The sequence below is a fragment of the Borostomias antarcticus genome, assembly GCF_949987555.1.
Source record: "Borostomias antarcticus genome assembly, chromosome: 11".
In the NCBI taxonomy this organism is placed as follows: Eukaryota; Metazoa; Chordata; class Actinopteri; order Stomiiformes; family Stomiidae; genus Borostomias; species Borostomias antarcticus.
Genome location: NC_140244.1, coordinates 21,903,004 through 21,919,295, shown reverse-complemented (window position 1 = coordinate 21,919,295; position 16,292 = coordinate 21,903,004).

Here is a 16,292-nt window from a genome sequence, read left to right as displayed (position 1 = left end):
TGACCGTACCACTCTCTGTAGGGCCTTGGGATCCGGTGTGCTGCTGTTCCCGTACCAGGTGGTGATGTTCCCAGTCAGGATGCTTTCAATCGTGCATGAGTAGAAGCTCTGTTGAATCTGGTGGGATGCTCTGAATTTCTGAAAGTTGTCTGAGGTGGTACAGTCTCTGGCGTGTTTTCTTCACTACAGTGTCTATGTGTGTTGACCATGTTAGGTACTTGGTGATCTTTCCCGATTCCATCCAAAGTCCACCAGCATCTCCTCTGTCTTGCTGACATTCAGTTTGAATGGCTTGAACACAGTTAGACCCAGGAATAGCAGGTACTGCATAAGCAGGCATAAAGAAGGCTTAGGTGAGTTTAAGTTGTAACATTGTGCTACTATGGGAGGGCCTGCTGATGTCGCTCCACCAAGAGAGTGAGAAGAGGGTGAGAGTAAAGATGTGAGAATGTTTCAAAATCTGCTAGTGCAGCAAACACATAAATTAAAATCAGATAAAGAAATCCAAATTGTGAATATGTTCTCATTGTGTCGTTAACTCAAGGTAAATTAACTGGAGGGAATAAATTACCTTCCTCGCATATTTCATTTCCCCAATTTACACTTTGATCTCCAGATGCTATGCTCTCTGTAAATTAGATGAAACTATTCAATTTCACACATTTACCTGCTCCATATTGGCTTGCTCATGAAGAAACCGTATTTGTTGGAACAGAACAAGTACGAAATCCCAAGTAAGCTGTGTAATTGAAAACATGATGGCATAAACCGTAATTATCAGAGGTAATTATCAGAGAATAATAACCATATTCATGAGATTTTCTTCTTAGAGCAAGCCTTTCAATTTATTTATCATCAAACCTAATTTATCTAAGCTGCCATTGAACCATTCATATTTGTGTTCCTGCTGCATTGAATGATGCTGATCTTTGCCAAGATTGTATCTTTTACTTCAATGTATGTTAACTCCATAAAGTACATTCTCACTCCCACTCACTCAATTAACCCACTTTGGTACGGAAACATCCAAGGTGTCCAATACCAACATATTCATCAGGGCCGGCCCTAGGATTCTGGTGGACAAAACACTCCCAGCGCAACCACCAAACTAAACGCATGCACGTACACACATAGAGATGGACAAGTGAATTAACAACAAAGCTCTTGCTTTATTTGGAAAGGAAATCAAACCACAATCAGCCTTCAACGCTCGTTTGAGATACAATACCACACAAACTATCGGGTGTCGCCGTGGAAACTCATCACTTTACAAGACTCTAAGGGGCGAATTCACTAAAGGATTGCGCAGCTTTTCCTGACGCAAAGCCTGTGCAAATAAGTCAAAAATTATGTTTGCTATTCACAAAGCCCTCGCAAAGGGTGAAATACGGTGTTAACTGCGTTGCGTTCGTCATTGCGTTGCTCTGCGCCGGTGTTATTAGCTCATATTTAAATTAGGTAATATGGGCGGAGAATGTTCCCCTTTCTATGCAAATGAACATTATTGCAAAACCCGCCCAATTCACAAACATCGGCGCAAATTGCCTCACGCAGTTAAAGTGAAATTAATACCGTTTTCAGAAACGTGGTGGTATTTAAGCGCAAGGGGTGTGTCGCGGCCAGCTGATCCGCTGATCATGGCAGCAGTGATTGTTGCGAGGCGAAGGCATCGCAACGCCAGGCATGTTGTTCGTGAGAGAATATTTAGAAGAAGGTCACTTTTTGATTTAACACTAGAACCACCGCGGTAACTGTTTGGACACCAGAGCGCGCAGCTCTTCAGCCAACTGGAGGATGAAGTCACGTCTGGGGAGGCTCAGTTGACTATGCGTCTCTCCACCCGTCCCCAGCGAGTCCAAGCTCCCCCAATGAATATAATAGCCTACATAGCACGAAACTGTGCGTATAATAGTCTATACGCGAAACTGCGCATTCCCTATAGCTGTTCATTGAACGGCTGGGGGCCGATATAGGTATAAATAAATAAATAAAAACATAGCCTACACAATATTTGTTTTATTTGAATGGTCTTGAAAATATTTTGCTTTTGTATCATAGGTGACGGCAGGTATCATCTTCAGCCATGGATGATGACTCCCGTGCGTAATCCTTCCAACGTTGGAGAGGCGGCGTACAACTGGCCTCACATCAGGACGCGCGGTGTGATTGAGTGCACATTTGGAATCCTGAAAAGCCGTTTAGATGCCTAGATCGTACCGGTGGGGCAATGTTATACACTCCCCCAAAAGTATGCCAGATCATCGTGCTGCAACTTGCATAACATAAAATGACAATTTTTCCTTTGTTCGTCTTTTTAAATCATTCCACCTCCGTTTGCAGTCTTCCGCGTTTACACACACAAATGGCACTGACTGATTGGGAAATTAAACCCCAAATATGATTTTTTGCTGCAGTCGTGATATTTTTTGCCGAAAGCTGTGAGACATGTTTTTGAACCTCGTCCGTGAGGCCTTCAAGTTCGCTGTCTGAAAATCGTATCTTTCTTTTTCTGTCTGCCATCGTCCAATGATATGCATACGAGTTGTATGCGCTGTATGCGCAGTATTTATAGTCATTTCCTATATCAGCAGCAAATTGCACTCAGCCGCAAACACCGAATGGGCGTGTTTGCGCTGGGATATTATTAGCGCAATGTCTTTAGTGAATAGGTTTTTAAAACGGAGCACATAGCGGGCGCAACTGACGCGCAATATTATGGTGCAATTAGCGGGCGCAATTTGCTTTAGTGAATTCGCCCCTAAGTCCCGTGAATCTCGCCGCGAGACGAGTGAAATAATTTTAACTGAACACAACTTCTAGGTAGCGAAGATCTTCAAGTCGGTCCTCTGACAGGGTAAAAGCTGCCAATCGTCCCTCTGTGTGATTTGAGACATCGCCTATGCACCTGTGACTGTGCACTTTTTGTGCGTTTTAAAGTGATGATGCCCTGTGGACCACACCATCGTTCTCCACGAGGGGAGGTATAGCTAAAGTAGCCTATAAGCCAGATTCAACGGGAGATTTGGATAGAGTTGGGGAAGGAGGGAGGGGGAGGGGCCACAGGTGGATTGCATTCAACTGCATATGGCTTATTATAAAATCATTCTCTTATGAGATCTTTTGGTTTTATTGCATATTAAATAAGAATGCCAGTTTTTGGATAGGGGATACATGACATAATGTAACAATATGTAAAAAAAAATATATATATAATTATTCCTCCTGTGATGTGGCCCCCCCTAGTGGTTGTGGCCCTAAGCGAGCGCTTATATTGCTTATAGCAGCGGCCGGCCCTGATATTCATCACCACAGCGGTATGACCAAGTCACTATTTTGCAAATCACAAAGTGTGAAGTCCAAGTCACGTACCACATGCAGTACCTAGAGCCTTCACACCTAGAGCGGGCCGTGCACACACACAGTGTGCACACATGGTAGTGTGCCGCATGATCACTTACATGGTCACAGTTAATTTTCATTGAAATGCTTCTTTTAAGTAATGCAATTTTATTGCAGTTGTTCAGTACTGTGTGTGTGTGTGCGTGTGACACAGACACACACAAATATGAGACACAGAGAGTGCCTGGCAGCTTGCCAGCAGCGTTTATCAGCTACTGTCAGGTATATAATTACTGTAGCGGCCCTCATCAAGCTAAAAACCATGGATGCCAATTTCTCCCTGTTACATTCCACCTCACACATATAAATGGCCATGCTCCGATTAAGGATGATCATTCAACCTGAGCAGTCAGGAGGAAGAGGACAGCTAACCTCCCACATGACCTTCAAGCAGAGTGCCCTGGGGAAAGAGGTGGAGTGTTTCGTTCCAAAATGTTATTTACCATATGGAAAATGATTGATCTACACTAATAGCGGGCACAAAATATAAACTGTCTGTGCAATACTTACATGAACCAGCTAACAAAGTTAGAATCAGTCTTTATTATAAAGATCTTGAGGGATAGACCAATAAAGGGTAGGGTTTTGGAATGAAACACTTCAGTTATTATTCCAAGATGAAAAACAACTGTGCTTTTTTGATATAAGGAGCGGTGAGGAGCAAGGGTAAATGTCAGTCAGGTTTGTGAGATGACAGCAGCTGAGTCCACGAGACCATGTTCATCTCCTCGTCTCATCAGAATCAGTTTTATTGACCATGTAGTTTTTATGCTTAGTAGGAATATTGACCAAAGCAAATTCATATTATGTGTAAAAAGAAGCTGGCTAATAAAAAAGATTTTAGTGAAAAAAAATGATTCTGAAAACAAAAGTCAGAAGCATATATACCATAACCAAGCTGCTGTTCCATACCCCAACCAGGCTGCTGTTCCATACCCCAACCAGGCTGCTGTTCCATACCCCAACCAGGCTGCTGTTCCATACCCCGACCAGGCTGTTGTTTCATACAGGGCATCTCCTGATGATTACTAATCAAGCTCTTCCAACACTGACTGCAGCAGAGCAGGTACTCTTGATATTAAGAATTGAGAATGACATGATTTCTTCAGCTTTGCTAATCAACCCTAATTATGCATGCAATTATTTTAAACAAGAAAGGGATTCAATTTGCACACATTTTCTGCACTGCCAGCTAGTCACAACAAAAATCATTTCAAAGGTTGGTTCTTTCCTTTTGTTTTTCTCTGAGACAACTATAATGTCTTTGGAAGACGGACGGTACATTTCAAAGTATTTTAATGTAATATTCCCTTCCTATCATTAGACTAAAGTAATTGTGAAGATAAAATTATAGCAGCTATACAGAATGTACGGCAGTTGGTTTGAGAGACAGAGAAACACCATGAGAACAAACTGGAAGGAAAAGTAGGAAAGTCGTTTATTACTGTCACACGGCTTGTCACACACAACACACATGCAGTGGGCGGCAATGCAGAACACACATACATGCCGTGGTCGCCCGGTTAAATTTATCTTCTGCCTTTAGTCTATCCGTGATGTCCTTCCACCAAGGGCAGCCAGGAGCAGTGTACAGGCCTTGCAGTGCCCGGGGACCAAGCCCAGGGGCGGACAGGAGAGTGATCTGTAAAGCACCTCTATTCCTCTCATGATACCAATCACTTCTGCCTAAGCAGATCAGTCAGTCCTTTGGTTCGGTTTGTCTGTCCACTGGCAGAGAGCAGTGGGGGGGAGCGGGACAGGCTGTTCTCTGTTCTCTCTCTGCTCTCTGACTTAAAACAATGCTCGTTTTTGACAACCTGGACCTTATTTACGACATATTATAAGACGTTTGACTCACCAAGATCACTTTGGTGTAGTTCAGAGGCATGTAGAAGAAATTTAAAATCCAGCGCGAGCCAGTATATCCATGTAATGGCGGTGGTCGGGGCACTTAGAATGCAGTTTCTAAAAATCTATTTTCTGCCGCGAAACAGTTGTTTTCATCAATCTGTCTTGATGAATCGCTAGTTGTGCTTACATAGAGCATAGGCCTGTTGTGGTTTTTCACATGCCTCTGTAATATGATCTTTAGAAACGTCTTTAGACACGAAATAGCTTCCTCACTTGCTCCAGCACGCATGCGCACAGCGTGCTGGAGCAACGATTGCGCGCTGTGCGCATTAGTGCTGGAGCAAGTGAGGAAGCTATTTAGTTTCGAAAGACGTTTCTAAAGATCATGGCATGTGAAAACCACAACAGGCCTATGCTCTATGTAAGCACAACTAGCGATTCATCAAGACAGATTGATGAAAACAACCGTTTCGCGGAAGAAAATAGATTTTTAGAAACTGCATTCTAAGTGCCCCGACCACCGCCATTACATGGATATACTGGCTCGCGCTGGATTTTACATTTCTTCTACATGCCTCCGAACTACACCAAAGTGATCTCGGTGAGTCAAACGTCTTATAATATGTCGTAAATAAGGTCCAGGTTGTCAAAAACGAGCATTGTCCTTTAAGGTCTCCCTCGGCCCAGAGGTCAGTGGGACTGCCACTGAGCCAACCGCTGGTGTGTCAGCTTTTAGAGTTCCCCCGGATGAGACGTCGGTTCTACTCCCATAGGGACACAGAGAAGAGCACTTAGCTCACTCATCTGTCCCCGCTGATGCGCTGACCTTCCAGTGGTCCCTCCAAGTACCTCCAGAGGGTCTCTGGCAGAGAGGGAGACGCTCTAACCCAGCACTCCTAGCCCCTCTCAAATCATCCAGACTCACAGGCCAGCTCCCTGAGTGAGATCCAGTGATACTGTTAAAAGACGCATTCAGACTGGAGGCTAGCATGAGGGGCAGGAAACTGATACTGCGAATCGAGGAGGAGAATGGCAGGAGATGTCAGGACATGATGTCTGCCTAAAAGCCTTGAAAATGACTGTATGCCACTTCAAGAACTTTCCTTCTCCTGACATATTTTCTGAGACCTAGCAAGGAGGACACAATCAAATACACTTAGTCAGCAGAAAGACATTTAGTTATGTTAGAAAATATGAATACAGAGGACACAGTATGTACTGTCTGTATGAACTATCCCTGCCCCAAAATATATTATAATCAGGGAACATTTTCATAGAAATTATAGTTTCATCATCTCCTTTTGTAATTCACCACCTCCCTCAACTTTTCACATAGCTGTGCTAACCTAATTCATGACAGGATGACCTCCAGGAGGTCCACACACCTAGAAATCTGTCTACTCCAGAATAACCATCCTTTGTCCCTTTGTCTCCAAGAAATGACCGCCTTTTCTCATGTCACGTGTCTGTATTCTCGACCACGCCTGCCATTTCATTTCAATCACATCCTCAAAGCGCCATACCTGTGTTTTGCTTGAATATAAAGGCCGCGCTGACCAAGAGGCGGGGCTTCTTTGGGATACCACTCATGTGCGTTGTCCGGAAGTCCTTGCGCTCGTATGTTTTCTCAATAAACCAGACTTAACCTGTTTGAGCGAATCTTGGTAAATCCTTTTTGACTATATCAGTTAAAATCCATTACAACATTTGCCCAATGCATTGCCCAGGAATTATCTGTTCTTGAACTCTTCTATAGCACCATGATGGGAGGCTGACTTATAATCATGCACCTAACAATAGGCTTTCTGTTAATGTTTATTTTTTCATTTTATAGAAGATAAAATGGGAGAGGTCATTGCAGTAAAGGTATTGTGATATCTTATTATCCACTCTCCTTCCATTCCATATCATGGATACAGTGATGACAAATGGCTGGACATCAGCTGCCATGAATTCTGAACCAGGAGCAAATCTGCATGAAGAGCCTATGAGCATGTGACCGGTGAGGAGGCATTTATGTATTTTCACCCAGTAAAGTAGCCTCTTTAAATTCATGGGAATCAGCAAATTTGGCCCCGTCTGCCTGAACTCTTTGTTCGACAGATAATTCTGTCCCCACTTCATGATAGCAAGTTCAGTTCCAGTCAGATCGTGCAAATGTAAAAGTTTGCCGCACTCGGATGTAAAACATGCAAATTCGATTGACTGTTCCAGACAGCTGTGGTCATTTTTAGATGGAATAGATGGAATCGGCACTAATCTACATTTGGAGAGAGAGTCAACTTTTGCTGAATCTACAAAGTCACTACAAATCATGGCCCTAAGAACTTGCATTGTTACACATTGTTATGTGAGTAACCGCCAACACTACAGAACCATGCTAGAGTAGTATACTGTGCTGCATAGCATCAACCTGTTTGGATTGTTCTGTAAGGAACAATGTATGATATGCAACAATAAACTGTATGTATCATGGATTGTATTAATATTTAATTATCCCAGCCAACCCCCACTCTCACTGACCCCAAAGTTTGAAAGGTGATGACTCATCTTTGTTTGCAGACAGAGAATAATGAGACATCAACCACATGGAAACAATGTTCTGGTGTGCACTTTCTGTGACATAGACAATGTTGCTCTATACTGCCAGAGGCTGCTTCCTTTCAGAGCTCACCTCTCTAATTATGAGGGGATAACGTGTGGAGGGTTGTTATTGTGAGACCTGTGTGACTTCTTTCCTTCTATAATTCCCTATCAGAGTGCAGTGTGGATGCCATAAAGACTGAATCTGTGGTCAGCTTTGCATGAGGACTGGGAGCCAACTGGCCTCCACGAATAATAGACAAAGTGGAATGACTGCCTAGGAAAACTGAAATCTTAATGTTAGATGTGAACGTAAATATACTATGTTTTTAACTGAAATCTGGCTAAACATGAATGGTTCAGCAGCTCTTTTTGAAGCTCCTCCCAACTGTAGTTATTTATTTATTTATTAAGTCCATTATAAATGGAAAAATTGGGAGGGACAGCCACCGCATCCACAGATGCTCTGAGTTGCAGGTGTTTCCATTAATTAATCCCCCTTTTGAATATCATGCTATACTGTAGTTCGAAAGTGCCAGTGACTGTGAATAGGCCAAGCAATGTCCTACCTTGTTAACAGATTTTTCTGAACTGTCCATTATCCATCCAAATTATGATAATATTACCATCATTGGTGATTTTGATCTGCTTGTGGATAATGAGGCTGACTCAAAGGCCAGGGATTTTATCAGCCTCATGAATAGTACAACAACACCTGAAGTGGGGCCATCACATGATGATAATAATCTAGTAACCTCTTTCAACACCAAATTTTAAAGGGCAGCTCTGTACTCTAAAGCACCTATGAAACTGAAAAAGGTTGTTGCCAAACAAAATGCTCCATGGAGAAATAAGGAAATAAATCAACTGAAGAGAACTTTCAGAAGGTCTGAGCATGGAGAAAGAGCAAGCTGCAGATCCACCATGATATTCTTAAAGAATATCTTTCTGCCTTTAATAAGGCAATAAGAACTGCTAGGTAAGACAATTTCTCAAAATTGATATATAATCAACGATCAATAGCCTCTGTTTTCTACCTCCAAATGTGAAGAATGTGTAGTGGGGCAGAGAGGCATCTACATTCCCCAAGGCTTTATTTCAGATGTGGGGGCAATTTGTATCTGACCACTGGTGACCTTGAGAGGTCATTGACCTCAGCATTGCATTTTTCCAGTTATGCCCCATCAGTGCACTCTCCATTATAATCATGTTTGCCAAAAGTGCAGTTTTGCTCTAATCAAGATAGTTATTTGCTGCCAGCTGCCTCAGCCATGGCCCCATGACAAAATTAATCTTAGAGCATCAATCTGGCCAGCAGGGCTCCTGACCCCACCACATATGGGGGGTTCTTCAATAAGGGCAACTTTTATGTCTCCCGGCTATACATTCTTGTTAGAAACATTTTATTACAAAATGCAAGCAGGACATGTTTAGTGTTGCTGTATTTGTTAGGTTGAGAGCTTTATGCCAGTGAGATGAATGGCTGGCCATGGTTGGGCAGCTCATGGACCCACCCTGTGATTCAGATCCACTCCAAAATATAATGCGTTCTAAGTTGGCCCATGCTACACCCCTCCGCCAAGTTTCATGACAATCAGTCTGGTAGGTTTCGGATAATCCTAGTCCAAAAAAATGAATGGAGGTGAATGGCCGGCCGTGTTTGTTTGGCTCATGGAACTGCCCTGTAATTTGGATCCGCTCCAAATTTTAATGGTTTCTAATTTGGACCATGCTACACCACTCCACCGAGCTCCAGCTTAGTTTTTCTCCATTTATGCTCGGCTTGTCTGCATTTCTTCTTTAATTCAATGACAATATTGGTTCTCCATGGTGGTTTTTGTTTAGGCTTAGTTTTCTTGAGTTTGGCTGGTGCCACAGTGTCAATGGTGGTCTTCAGCTTATTATTAAAATCATTGACCAAGTCATTACAATTTGGGGAGGGAGACTGTGGGTGTAGGCTATTAAAATAGTTAATAACGTTTTCAGCAGCTTCAGAGGCGAGATAGCGCTTTCTAACAGTCTGCTCAGTAACAACATTCGGTAATAATGATAGAGATGCTGAGAAGAAAATACAGTAATGGTCTGAGATTGCCAAGTCGGCGATTGAAGATATATCAATATTCAGTCCATGAGGGATGATAAGGCTCAACGTGTGTCCACGGTTATGAGTGGGTTCTTTAACATGTTGAGTAAAATCCATGGAAATTAGAACATTTAGGAAATCTCCAGATTTGGAATCAGCTGCATTGTCTATATGCAGGTTAAAATGTCCCAGTACCAGGATATTATCATAGTTGGTGCTAACAGTAGACAATAATTCAGTGAACTCATCTAAAAAGATAAGACACTGCTTATGTGGTCTATATATAGTTATGGCTAGCACACTGGGGTGGGAGTTTAGCAGTACAGCATGATATTCAAAGGAAATAAAAACACCAAGTTTTATATTCATGCACTGTAATGCATCAGAAAAGATGGAGGCAGTCCCACCACCCTTTTTCCTTGTCTTGTTGAGTATTCAAAACTATAACAGGACGGGGATGACTCAATAAGAACAGAAGGTCCGTCACTCTGAAGCCACGTCTCAGTTAAAAATATGCAGTCAGGTTTGTGTTCAGATACAAGTTCATTAATTATAAAAGACTTATTGCACAAAGATCTGACACTGTTAGCCATGGCCGTGACAGGTGAACACTTGGGCTTGGATTTCTTTAAAGCTGAGCCTCTACACCGTTTACTTTCCTTGGATCCAACCGTGAGGGGCTCTGAAGCTATCGGCGCATCATGGATAGTCACAGGCTCTGTTAGCCCCTCACACGACCGCTAACCTGACGGTATAGCAGTCCCTTATCCCCCCATTAGCGAAATTAGCGAAACATCCAATTTAGATATTCCTGGATACAGACCATTTTCGCCAAGTGCTAGCAAAATGGTGTACACCGGTTTCAGAATGAACTCCCCCAGGACTCTCAATGCCTGAGTGGTCAGCTCTCAGTCCACTGCGTGGTTGGGGTGAATACTAGTCACTCGTGATCACCTTTCAATAATGTGTCGTAGCCTTAATTAAATAAATAGTGAAATCAAAGTCTTTTGTTGCATACAGAATGGGGATTTTTAACTTGTTGAGGCCGCATCCACAATGATATGAATCAATTTGAAGCAACAATGGTTGACGCACAGACCATGTTGCGGTATAGGTACAGGTATAGGTATAGGTACTGCATTTGTAACACGCTCCCCATCCAGTTTTTACACTGGCCCGGAGCGCCATTCACACACCAATGGCGGCAGCTGCCATGCAAGGCGCTTGCCTGCTTATTGGGAGCATTTTTTTTTTTGCGGTGCGGTCACTTTAGCCTACACATACGTGACAGCGGTCAGGAGGAGTAGGCTACTTTATGCAAATCAGGTGTAGCCTCTTGCTGCAACACAGCTGTTAAAGATCAGAGGAGATTGCTCATTTGAGCCTCTTCATTTTTTACATGAATAATAATGAGGGACTTCAGATAGGAAAAATATCCATTTTCATTGCATTATTTGTGCTTTTCCGAATAACGTATTTGTATTCGGGTACACCCCTAGTATATGATCATAAATAATCTTATAACTGGGCTTATAATGTTAAATACCAAACTATTCCTTAAGGTCATCCTAGATGACCCCTCCCATCCCAGTCACGGTCTCTTTGACCCACTCCCCTCTGGCAGGAGACTGTAGTCCATAGGGACCGGGTCCACACGCCACAAAAACAGCTTCTTTCCCATGGCCACCAGACTCATTAACAAGCCTTCTCTTTCACCCCCAAATAAACACAAAAGACAAAACATGAACAGCCTTAAATGGAAAACAGCAAAACACAGTGCTAGGGTCCAGCAACAAAGTCCAAACTAGGAATCAACAACAAAGCCCTTTGTTGGCACACACCGGTGGGACGGGGAACGGCAACCCATCCACAGAAAGGGTGGGCCCAGCTGGAACAGACAAGGCGTGTTCACATTCCACCCACACAGTCCCTTGCCGCTGGCCCCTTGCCGGAGGGGACGACAGAGATGCCAGGTGGGCAGAACGCCTCATGGCGTGGGCCATCCTGGGAGACAGGCAACACCATGGCAGCAGGGAGAGCAGGAGGCACAGGTGGCAGGCACGGTCCTGGGAGCAGATTATTATGCTCGGCAGAGTCGTTGTCCGGACATGGCACCGGAAGGGGTCGGCCGTCAGACACATTGGGCAGAACTCTGAAGAAGACATTCTCACTCAATACAAGATGCGTAGCGCAGCTGGGACCCCACAAACCTCCTGATATTGCAGAATGGGGGGTCCACAGAGACAATCAGGTACCAGTCTCATGCCCAGGTCTTGTCCCTGTCAGAGTGGAGGTAGATCAAGTCACCAACCTCAAGGGCGGGGACCAGACGTCTCTGTGCAAGGACCGCTTTTGGGCACTCGCTGAACAGGTGGTTAGAAAGGTGCAGCCAGTGCTGTGCGGCCACCAAGGCATTGCCGTCATTAGAAAATCATTGGGTACCCTTCTCCGGCGACGACAGACACCGTGAGTGAAGTCGGGAGTTCAATGTAGCCACAGCGATCGCCAGGGTCAGGGGAGTGACAGCACCACCCAAAGGTCTAGGCGCAGGAGTTCGCTGTCAAGCTCCTGGGTAGCCCTCTCTGCAACAGGGTTCTCTGAGGCTCTTAGCATGCCCCAGTTCCAGTGTGATCTTGTGCTGGCGTGAGACCTCATCACCGACCAGGGTCTTGAACCCGGGAGCAGGGTCGGTGCGGACGATCGCTGGGGGACCATCGATGGGGCGTGTTTGACTGCAGAGTCGTACCGGTGCACCTTGCAGCGTCTCATGACGCTCATCTGGGAGCAGCAGGGTGGATGTGAATGATGTCACCGTCTCTCTGAGAACAACTATGGATTGACTGGAATGCTTGAGGACATTGGCCGCGAAGCACAGGCCCAGCATCCAAAGGGGAAGGACAGGCCCACTGCATCCAGAGGGGAAGGACAGGCCCACTGCATCCAGAGGGGAAGGACAGGCCCACTGCATCCAGAGGGGAAGGACGGGCCCACTGCATCCAGAGGGGAAGGACGGGCCCACTGCATCCAGAAGGGAAGGACGGGCCCACTGCATCCAGAAGGGAAGGACGGGCCCACTGCATCCAGAGGGGAAGACGTGGGTTGCAACTGCCGACCTTGAGCTGTTTTCTCTTTCTTTGTCTTTTTTGTCAAAAGCCATTGCAGAGCCGCTCCTGCTGCTCTGATTCTCTGGCCAAACTCCAGCTGAATAGTCTCCTCACTCTTGAACAAGACTCCCAGATACTTGAACTCCTTCACTTGGGGTGAGGACTCATTCCCTACTTGGAATGGACAATCCACCAGTTACCTGCCTGCTGAGAAAAATAACTATATATATTTATAATAATATAATACTATATAATTATTAATATAATATATAATTATATATTATTATATTATTATTATATATATATTAGGGATGCACCGATTCAAAAATTCTGGGCCGATGCCGATACCGATGTTTAAAATAAAAATCTGGCCGATGGCCGATGCCGATGGCCGGTGTTTATTTTATTTAATTTGTATTCCCTCTTTTGTGCCAGGGAAACAAAGAAATGCAGATTTTTATTTCACTTTAATTTGAAAGCAATCTACACGTGCGTTTGCGGCGTTATGTCACAGATCTCCAAATCTGCAGCTGGGTAGGCTACGTTTTGCAGCACAAAAAGCCATAATTGTTGCGACATAACATCGGCCACTACCATCGGTGACTGTCATTTTATTTGCTGATGGGCCGATGGCAGTCAACAATAAATATATATATATATATATATATTTATTTATTTATTTTAATCAAGTAGTAATGCAGAGCATCCAATGACTCACCCCCAAGTAACCCAGTAATGTGCACGGTGCACCACTGCTGCAATACAGCGAGAGTGAGCAGCATGGCAGCAGCATCACCAAAGTGTGCTTTCAAAGGCTGGAAATTCCTTTAAAAAAATAAATCTGAGAAGAACACCAACATCACGGTGCAGTGCAAGCTATGCCTGTCAGCAGTTCAAACTCTGTCAATGGCCCTTACTACGTCAAACTTGAAAAACCATTTGCAGGTAATGTCAAACGTTAGGCTAGTTACTTCCATTGTAGCTGACAGTACTACAGCATAGCACTAATGTCCAATTAGAAAACCAGACCTAAGCACCCATTCAGCATATTCACTTACTCAATAGTGCCCGTCAGTGTTATTCAAGATATGAGCTAGAACTGGGAAAACAGTGGGTGCCTTAACACTTAACGTTCTGCTCTAACTGAGAGCAGAGCTACTGTTCGTTAGCACCAGTTACAGTAGCTAATAGACATAAGCTAACTAGGGATGTGCACAACTCATACTTCATAGTCGATTGATCAGTGGGTGGTATGAACGATTAATCGTTTTTTGTCCGACAATCGAAATATCATATCAATATTTTCAAAGAAGTGTTTATTTTAATTAAAAAAAACACAATTCCATTGATTTTGATGCTGGAATTTAGCCCCCATTCCAATCAATATAGCTTGCATGACATTAGTTCAGTTCAATTTTAATATTTTTTAAAGGACGGGTTTATTTGAGTGACAAAAAATGAATGACCACAATTTGACCAAAATCGATTAGTGACTAAAAATTTACTTTGACCGTCATGAACAATGAATCGATTAATTGGACCCCCCCTAAAGCTAACCCTTGTTATGTTGACGAATATTACATAGAAGCCCCCACATAGCTAACAGGTGAGCGAACGTTATAGAGAGGGCATCTCTTGTTGTTTCTTGATAACTTGCTTGATGTCAAGAAAGTGGACTTGGTTAGCTGAACGTTAGCTAGCCAGCCTGTAGCTGTAACACAAACAGGGATCCTGACCCCCATTTTTCAGGTGAGCACTGCACAAAAAACAGTCAAACTTCTTCACACTTGCATCAATCTCAAATATAAACCACTCATCTCAGAGCCACGGACATCGTCTCTGAAGTATGGGGGCTTTTTGTGTGAAATAGTCCATAGTTTACGAGTAGCAGGTCTTTTTATCTCATAAAACGTTCATATTTGGTATAAACATTCTTGGCTCGTATCAATGTAAAAACATGTTTTATCTGGTTACATAAAGGGTTTATTTAAAAGTAATTGAAAAGTAACTGAAAGTAATCCATTACATTACTTTTAAATTGTGGTAATCAGATTATGTTACTGATACAAATTTTTAACAAGTAACTTGTAAGGGATTGCTTTTTAAAAGTAACTTTCCCAACCCTGGGTGCGATGGCATTTACTGGGCAGAATGGCACAAAAAACAGTCAACAATAAGCCAGGGAGAAGCTCTCACGATAAATCAACTAACCAAGTACCGTTGTTGGGACTGGCGATGTATGTTTCTATAATGTAGTATGCTATATACAGAAGTGCTTTGTAATATGTGTCTATAATATAGCTAACACAGTACTCAACATTTTCCAGGAGCTTGTGATGTAGATTTCCTCACACCGAATTAATACACCGAATTAATACTTTTTAATGTAGAGTTCAACAGATGAGAGAATGGCTTACACATGTGATGTTGGTTTTATTAACAATTGCAAACAACTGAAAAGATAGGATTACATTAGTATATAAAGCCTTCCCAAAGGTCACTAACAGCGTCATATCAAATGTGGGAGGGGTGTTTACCTATATCAAATTGTAGAGAGATTGCAGACCTCTATGGTTTAGGAAACAGAATCAGACCTGGGGCCGGTTGCACAAAACATCTTAAGTTTTCCCCTTAAGTCTGACCCTTAAGGGTTAATTTCCCCTTAGTTAAGGGAATTACTTAAGGGTGTTGCACAGAATCCCTTACAAGGTTTCCTTAGCTAAGGAGAAACGTTTAGGATTTTCATACAAGGAAAGAGATTTTACAGCAGTAAAATTGTAGTTTCCATGGTGACCAGTGGTTTGCTTGCACGTGACCGGCTATCTGTCACAACGCTACACTGGAACGTCCTGCGACGTTGTGAGGAAAAAAATGGACTGTCGATCAAATCTGTAATGAAATATCAGTTGCTCCTCACTAAGAGTGTCTAGTAGGTTCTCTCTGTCACGGAACACTCTTCCTGGGACGCGATTTCCATCGTTTATGTTCATAAACGCAGCCATGTGACTTAGCTAAGGTTGGGGTAGAGGTCCCTTACGTTTTTTCCCTTATTTTGCTTGCTAAGGTCTTTTGTGCAACACCTTAACGGACTTTAAGGGACTCCTTAAGTATTAGACCGAGATAAGTTGAAAACCTTAAATACTTGAGGGACATCTTAAGGAAAACATAAGGGGAATACTTAAGGGTGTTTGTGCAACAGATTTTATTTCAAGGAAACCTTAAGTCAGAACTTAAGGGAAATATTAACTTAAGGTGTTTTGTGCAACCGGTGG